This window comes from Silurus meridionalis, chromosome 12, assembly GCF_014805685.1.
Source record: "Silurus meridionalis isolate SWU-2019-XX chromosome 12, ASM1480568v1, whole genome shotgun sequence".
NCBI lineage: Eukaryota > Metazoa > Chordata > Actinopteri > Siluriformes > Siluridae > Silurus > Silurus meridionalis.
The window spans coordinates 17,315,732-17,325,047 of NC_060895.1; the positions used below are offsets into that span (position 1 = coordinate 17,315,732).

The 9,316-nt window shown below is 36.0% G+C and overlaps 1 long non-coding RNA gene across 1 annotated transcript; it reads left to right on the top strand.

The window, feature by feature from the left end:
- The first annotated feature begins 6,827 nt into the window (after nucleotides 1-6,827).
- On the top strand, nucleotides 6,828-7,375 carry LOC124394925. Its single transcript, XR_006927573.1, has 3 exons — nucleotides 6,828-6,960; nucleotides 7,054-7,111; nucleotides 7,187-7,375. It is a non-coding gene; the product is annotated as an uncharacterized LOC124394925 (long non-coding RNA).
- The last annotated feature ends 1,941 nt before the right edge of the window (nucleotides 7,376-9,316 follow it).

Here is a 9,316-nt window from a genome sequence, read left to right on the forward strand (position 1 = left end):
GGTTTACTGACCAGCAGATCCCCACAAGGTTGAGGGTTCAAGCCCTGACATTGCCAAGGTAAAAGTTTTATTTTTCTTTTGAAATCTAATACAGTGGTACCCTGCTTATCAACCAGCTTGGACATCGACCTTTTCGCTTAGCGAACAGTTTTTTGACCGAAATTTGCGCCCGCTGAACGACCAAATGCCCGCTTATCGAGCTTTTTTTACCCCGACCCACGTGGAGCATTTACTTTTGTTATTTATGTAATGTTTTTAATTTATATTTTTTACTGTATTATTGTCAGGAATCGACCTGCCACGCCCCCTTCGGCGACTGTCAAAACCTCCGCTTTCCCTAAAGCCCCCGGCTTCAACAATGCACACCTGGGGCTCATTATTTACTCATCCCCAGCTCCTATATAAACCCCTCATTCATCCACACTCCTTATCGGTTATTGTTGGTATGTGAAGGTGTTTGGTGCATGTTTGTCTGTGGTTTCCATGTCACACGTATTCCTATGCGTTTCTTTTTTTCCGGACTCCAGGCGCTCTCCACGGCAGTGCTTTCTTTCCAAAGCGCACCCCAGATAACCTTTTTTCTCCCGTGCGTTGCCCGTGGACCTCGCCCCTCCGGGGTGTACCACGGATATCTCTCTCTCATTTGTCGGGATTCTATGGACTGCCGTGTGTGTGTTTTTGTGTTAAACTCTCCGTGTTTTCGTTAAACCAAAGCGAACTGTGCTCCGGCTTTGCCCCCGCTCATTACGCTGCATAACAATTATATACAGTATTATTTATTTACCTGTATTAATACTGCTAAAAACAGGGCAAAAATAGTTAATAAATGGGTATCGGCTGAGGTCGGGAACGAATTAATTTGTTTTCCATTATTTCTTATGGGATAATTACATTCGCTCTTAGACATTTTCGCATTTCAACCGGTTTTAAGGAACGAAGTAAAGTCGATAAGCGGGGTACCACTGTAATTTGTCTACTTTGTGATATTAAACTGTAAGGTTGCTTTATTTCTCTGTCTTTTTTGAAAGACTCGTTTGGCCTACTTTTAATGAGTTACATGGTGTTGAAGTATGGAAAAGAAGCCATGTTGGTTAATTAGGCTTATTGACTGCTTGCGCAATGGGGAAGAGATATCTCAGTGGGTAAGTTGTTGTTTTACCGATCAGCAGGTCCCCACATGGTTGAGAGTTCAAGTCCTGACATTGCCAAGGTAAAATTTTTATTTCTCTTTTGAAATCTAATAGTTTGTCTACTTTGTGACATTAAACTGTAAATCTATTTGTTAAAGAGACCTGTTTAAAAGATTGCTTTATTTCTCTGTCTTTTTTGAAAGACTCGTTTGGCCTACTTGTAATGAGTTACATGCTGTTGAAGTATGGAAAAGAAGCCATGTTGGTTAATTAGGCTTATTGACTGCTTGTGCAATGTGGACGAGATAGCTCATTGGATAAGGTATTGGTTTCCCAACCAGCAGATCCCCGCAAGGTTGGGGGTTCAATCCCAGGCATTGCAAAGCTAAATTTTCTATTTCTATTACAAAATCTAATAGTTTGTCTAATTTGTAAAAATCAAACTGTAAATCTATTTACTAATTAAAGAGACCTGTTTAAAAGATTGCTTTATTTCTTAGTCTTTTTTGAAGGACTCGTTTGGCCTACTTTCAATGAGTTACATGGTGTTGAAGTATGGAAAAGAAGCCATGTTGGTTCATTAGGCTTATTGACTGCTTGTGCAATGGGGAAGTGATATCTCAGTGGTAAGTTGTTGGTTTACTGATCAGCAGGTCCCCACATGTTTAGGGGTTGAATTCCTAGCATTGCCAAGGTAAATTTTTTTATTTCTCTATTGAAATCTAATAGATTGTCTACTGTGTGACATTAAACTGTAAATATATTTGTTAATTAAAGAGACCTGTTTAAAAGATTGCTTTATTTCTTTGTCTTTTTTGAAAGACTTGTTTGGCCTACTTTTAACAGGAGTTACATAGTGTTGAAGTATAGGAACAGAAGCCATTTTGGTTTATTAGGCACATTGACTGTTTGCCCAATTGCGAATAGATAGTTCAGTGGGTAAGGTGTTGGTATACCCATCAACAGGCCCCCACATGGTTGGTGGTTCAAGTCCTGACATTGCCAATGTAAAATTTTTATTTCTTTTTTGAAATCTAATAGTTTGTCTACTTTGTGACATTAAACTGTAAATCTATTTGTTAAAGAGACCTGTTTAAAAGATTGCTTTATTTCTTTGTCTTTTTTGAAAGACTCGTTTGGCCTACTTTTAATGTGTTACATGCTGTTGAAGTATGGAAAAGAAGCCATGTTGGTTCATTAGGCTTATTGACTGCTTGTGCAATGGGAAGTGATATCTCAGTGGTAAGTTGTTGGTTTACTGATCAGCAGGTCCCCACATGTTTAGGGGTTGAATTCCTAGCATTGCCAAGGTAAATTTTTTTATTTCTCTATTGAAATCTAATAGATTGTCTACTGTGTGACATTAAACTGTAAATATATTTGTTAATTAAAGAGACCTGTTTAAAAGATTGCTTTATTTCTTTGTCTTTTTTGAAAGACTTGTTTGGCCTACTTTTAACAGGAGTTACATAGTGTTGAAGTATAGGAACAGAAGCCATTTTGGTTTATTAGGCACATTGACTGCTTGCCCAATTGCGAATAGATAGTTCAGTGGGTAAGGTGTTGGTATACCCATCAACAGGCCCCCACATGGTTGGTGGTTCAAGTCCTGACATTGCCAATGTAAAATTTTTATTTCTTTTTTGAAATCTAATAGTTTGTCTACTTTGTGACATTAAACTGTAAATCTATTTGTTAAAGAGACCTGTTTAAAAGATTGCTTTATTTCTTTGTCTTTTTGAAAGACTCGTTTGGCCTACTTTTAATGTGTTACATGCTGTTGAAGTATGGAAAAGAAGCCATGGTTAATTAGGCTTATTGACTGCCATGGTTAATTAGGCTTATTGGCTGTTTGCGCAATGGGGCAAAGTTAGCTCACTGGGTAAGGCGTTGGTTTACTTACCAGCAGATCCCCACAAGGTTGGGGGTTCAATCCCAGGCATTACAAAGCTAAATTTTTTATTTCTATTTCAAAATCTAATAGTTTGTCTACTTTGTGACATTAAACTGTAAATCTATTTGTTAATTAAAGAGACCTGTTTAAAAGATTGCTTTATTTAGCTGTCTTTTTTTAAATAATTGTTTGGCCTACTTTTAATGAGTTACACAGTGTTAAAGTATAGCAATAGAAGCCATGTTGGTTCATTAGGCTTACTGACTGCTTGCAGCCTGGGGAAGAGCTAGTTAATTGGGTAAGTTCTTAGTTTACCCACCAGCAGATTCCCCTCAAGGTTGGGGGTTCAAGCCCTGGTGTTGCCAAGCTAAATTAAAATTTTTTTTAATTAAATTTTTTTTTTATTTTAAAATCTAATAGTTTGCCTACTTTGTAACATTAAACTGTAAATCTATTTGTTAATTAAAGAGACCTGTTTAAAAGATTTCTTTATTTCTTTGTCTTCTTTGAAAGACTTGTTTGGCCTACCTTTAATGAGTTACAGGGTGTTGAAGTATGGAAAAGAAGCCATTTTGGTTCATTTGTCTTTTTGACTGCATACGCAATTGGGAAGTGGTAGCTCAGTGGGTAAGGTGTTGGTTTACCGATCAGCAGGTCCCCACAAGTTTGGGAGTTCAAGGTTCTAGTTTATTGGTGACCAGTGGAACCAAAGAATCCTCTTCATTGATCACAGACACTGGACAGTCTTCTACATCTGACAAACATGACAGTGGAGAATCATCTTCACCTGTTAATTTAAATGTGAAGGTCATGATGGTGAAGATGAAAATGGGTGATGGAAGCAGTTCACAGTGTAGCTAGCTTGAATGAGGAGACAAGCACTTACAAAACACCATTTTTAGCACTGAAGCTTGGGCACAACCTCAAGAAGATGGCAAACATTATTGAATGTGAGGCGATGATTAGAACACCCTTAGCAATGTGCAAGCCTTCAAACAAATCTGCAAAGCTAAATGGATTGAGTGTGTCTCATCCCAGGCCCTCCGAAATTTGAGCGAGGCAAAGTGGAACTCTCTGCAACTTCTTCCCTTTGCTGAAGATGTGAAAAAAAGACCACAAGCAATGAGTCCCTTTAGATGATCAGACATTATTTGTCAGATTGCTCATAGTTGTGAAGCAGTGTTATCCTACACTAGACTGAGAAAGAACATGACCACTATGTCCAAGGTCCTTAATTTAAAAGACAATGAAATGGATGACCTTGCTAGGTCACAACATCAGGGTGCATCGGCAGTACTACAGGCTACCTGAAGGTACATTACAGCTGGCGAAGATATGTAAAGTTCTTCAAGCCAATTCAAAGGACGGAATCTAGCTGAGATCCAGATTGATCCACAAGGTAAAACAGGCCGGGAAGAATACTGTCTCCACTTTCAAACATGGAGGTGGGTCAGTGATTATGTGGGAATGTTTTTCTGCAACAAGATTAAGCAGTCTTGACTGTATGATGGGCATCAAGGATTCATTATGAAAATCCTGAGACATTTTGAGGAGAAATGTTATCTTCTTTGGTAAAATTTAATCTAGGTGGTAAGTGCATTCTCCAGCAAGACCATGATCACAATCACACTTTCAAATCAACCAAAGCTTGGTTAAGGAATTAACTCAACCATTAACTTGTCATCAAAATTGCTTGTAAGTGTTAATAAATATTCTTTATTTATTAACTAACGCTTATTTTTTTATTTATATTTTCATTCAATTCTATACATATCACCATAATAACTATTAAGGTGTGACATATATATATATATATATATATATATATATATATATATATATATATATAAAATCCAGAAATCACAATATATGATTTTAAACTATTTATTTGTATGATACAGCTGCAAATAAGTTTTTGAACACCTATCAGCTAGAATTCTGACCCTCAAAGACCTGTTAGTCTGTCTTTAAAATGTCCACCTCCACTACATTTATTATCCTAAATTAGATGCACCTGTTTGAGGTCGTTAGCTGCATAAAGACACCTGTCCACAACATACAATTAGTAAGAATCCAACTACTAACATGGCCAAGACCAAAGAGCTGTCCAAAGACACTAGAGACAAAATTGTACACCTCCACAAGGCTGGAAAGGGCTATGAAATTGCCAAGCAGCTTGATGAAAAAAGGTCCACTGTTGGAGCAATCATTAGAAAATGGAAGAAGCTAAACATGACTGTCAATCTCCCTCGGACTGGGGCTCCATGCAAGATCTCACCTCGTGGGGTTTCAATGATCCTAAGGAAGGTGAGAAATCAGCCCAGAACTACACGGGAGGAGCTGGTCAATGACCTGAAAAGAGCTGGGACCACCATTTCCAAGGTTACTGTTGGTAATACACTAAGACGTCATGGTTTAAAATCATGTGTGACCAGTTGAATGTCTTTAAAATGAAGACAAATAGACATGCATAAATAATGGTGCATTTTAAATCCGAAGACACGCCCACTGCTGTGGAGTTGCGCTTTGACATTGAGCACACCTGTGCCACGTAATTATGTCGGCGTGTTTGTGGCTTTATTAAAAAAAAGCACAGTTGAGTGGGGCACTTTGATTCCTTTCTTATCTGTAGGCTGGGTGGCTAGAAAAGGTATTTTTATCTTCTACTTTCCTGTTGCGTTCCCCTGGTGAGTCGCTTGTTTTATTTTATTAGTTGCTAATCATGGTCTGAATGTGTTTGTAGGGAGGTGTGCATGAACGCAGGTAGCATAAAGTGACAATAGTTTAATCCCGTTTGTGAGGTAAGCAACTTTTATTGTGGGTTATTTTGAGGAGAAATGTTATCTTCTTTGGTAAAATTTAATCTAGGTGGTAAGTGCATTCTCCAGCAAGACCATGATCACAATCACACTTTCAAATCAACCAAAGCTTGGTTAAGGAATTAACTCAACCATTAACTTGTCATCAAAATTGCTTGTAAGTGTTAATAAATATTCTTTATTTATTAACTAACGCTTATTTTTTATTTATATTTTCATTCAATTCTATACATATCACCATAATAACTATTAAGGTGTGACATATATATATATATATATATATATATATATATATATATATATATATATATATATAAAATCCAGAAATCACAATATATGATTTTAAACTATTTATTTGTATGATACAGCTGCAAATAAGTTTTTGAACACCTATCAGCTAGAATTCTGACCCTCAAAGACCTGTTAGTCTGTCTTTAAAATGTCCACCTCCACTACATTTATTATCCTAAATTAGATGCACCTGTTTGAGGTCGTTAGCTGCATAAAGACACCTGTCCACAACATACAATTAGTAAGAATCCAACTACTAACATGGCCAAGACCAAAGAGCTGTCCAAAGACACTAGAGACAAAATTGTACACCTCCACAAGGCTGGAAAGGGCTATGAAATTGCCAAGCAGCTTGATGAAAAAAGGTCCACTGTTGGAGCAATCATTAGAAAATGGAAGAAGCTAAACATGACTGTCAATCTCCCTCGGACTGGGGCTCCATGCAAGATCTCACCTCGTGGGGTTTCAATGATCCTAAGGAAGGTGAGAAATCAGCCCAGAACTACACGGGAGGAGCTGGTCAATGACCTGAAAAGAGCTGGGACCACCATTTCCAAGGTTACTGTTGGTAATACACTAAGACGTCATGGTTTAAAATCATGTGTGACCAGTTGAATGTCTTTAAAATGAAGACAAATAGACATGCATAAATAATGGTGCATTTTAAATCCGAAGACACGCCCACTGCTGTGGAGTTGCGCTTTGACATTGAGCACACCTGTGCCACGTAATTATGTCGGCGTGTTTGTGGCTTTATTAAAAAAAAGCACAGTTGAGTGGGGCACTTTGATTCCTTTCTTATCTGTAGGCTGGGTGGCTAGAAAAGGTATTTTTATCTTCTACTTTCCTGTTGCGTTCCCCTGGTGAGTCGCTTGTTTTATTTTATTAGTTGCTAATCATGGTCTGAATGTGTTTGTAGGGAGGTGTGCATGAACGCAGGTAGCATAAAGTGACAATAGTTTAATCCCGTTTGTGAGGTAAGCAACTTTTATTGTGGGTTATTTTGGGGAAGGGGGAAACTGTTTGAAATGTGTTTTGTTTGTTTTTTTTAGGTGCGGCCAAAGAGCGCTAGCTGCTGTTTCGTACCTGTTTTGTATATGCTTTTACACACCGTTTCATAAACCCGAATTAGCTTGTTGGTTTACAGTTTGGACCAAGCGGACGTCGCGGTTGCAAACCATTGCATTAATTACATTTTATTTATTTTATTTTAATAAAATATAAAATTATTTTATATATTATTTAACAAAGGGATGTAAAATGTAAACTATTTAAATGTTGATCACAAATGTTAATAGTAAACTGTAATAAAAAATTACAAGCAGTTTTATGTTTTGCATTTTTTTTCTCCTAACCATCCCGAAATTAAAAACCATGACTTTAAAACCAATGTACATACAAAACTATAAATTTTGTACCAATACACTTCTAAAATAAAGATCTAAAATATATATATATATATATATATATATATATATATATATATATATATATATATATATATATATATATATAAAATGTAATAAAAAGAAACTCCACAAAATATTTGATATATCACACACAGAATACTTTCTAAATCCAGTGTGTTTTATATATATATATATATATATATATATATATATATATATATATATATATAAAATACACACACTGGATTTAGAAAGTATTGTGTGTGAGATATATCATATTTTGTGGAGTTTCTTTTTTCATTTTATTACATTTTATTTTACCCAGTAAATAAATGAGTAAAAATAAACAAACATTCCATCAAACCCATAATTAATCACTCTCTTCAATCACTTTTATGACTACTGGGAATATTATTTTCCCCACTTTGATTATAATTAAACTGTAAATCAGTGTTTAAGTAAAAAAAAAGTCGCAGATATAAAAACATTAATATAAAATGTTTAAAAACCTTTGACTGGCACAATGAATATAAAGAGAACACATCACATAGTATAATGAAAAAATAATGAAGGTATACACTTTAAAACCAAACTCACACTTCATATTGACAGTCACACTTTTCTCAGAAAAAAAAAGAGTATTTGTCTATTGTTGGGATTTCAGCTCTGAAGCAAAATGAGCCATTGTCCTTGTAGCTCACTTTGTTTATTTCTAACGAGCAGTTTTTACCACCCAGGCTGCCAGTTAGTCTTGTGTGACCCTTGAAAGTGTTTACAATCTGAAAACCATATTCATCATAGATGCGATCATTGCTTGTCCGTTTATGCCAGATTCCCTTTATCTGAGAGGCAGGAAGTGTGTCACCAGGGTAATTAAATTTACAGGGCAACATTACACAAGATGAGACCAGTGCTGCCATTGGAGAGACAACTTCTACCTTCCAAATAGCCACAAAAGCAAAGGCAACTGTGAAAGATAGTCCAAATATCAGTCAGCAGAAACAAATAATATTTTTATTACTTGCAATATCCATCTATATTTACTAGAGTGAAATAAATAGAAGCATTATGTATCCCAAGTAAATGTTATTCTGTACCTTGAAGACTAATCCAGCAGAACAGTATTCTTGACTGAAGATCCATGCTGCAACTGTTCCAAAATCAGCACATACCTGATGTCAGTAACAGTTTAAAGATCTAATAATAATACATTGTAGTCACATCTGTAGTCAAATACATGCAGGTTGTTTATTTGAAAGATGCAGATGTAGAGGACAGAGTGACATGGTGACAGATGTTCTGAGGCTACCACTAACGGGAGCAGCCGAAAGAAGATAGTCACATATTTAGTCACTACACTACTCTACATTTGCTATTAATTACATGTGTTTGAAATTAAAATATAAAAAGCATATAAATCTGATAGTGGAACAGTCAAAATTACTTGCATATAAAAGGTATAACCATGTGCAGCACATATATGGTTGAAACAAATGACAGTATAGCTTCACCTACATTTATTTTCTATTAGGAAGTTCAAAATCTGCCCTTTGACAGCTCTTTCATTCACAATTTTTCACTTAAAAAAATTCTTACATTAAAGTAAAGGTTGCATATTTGGATGGACAGCTGTACTGTATAATAACACAACACAGTCTCACTGCATTTTGTGATATAGTCACATACTTTAATCTATTGATTCGTGTTCATGGACACGAATATTCTTCTTTTTCCGTGTCACTCAGCATGACTGAATCTGTCTGGCTCTGTCTC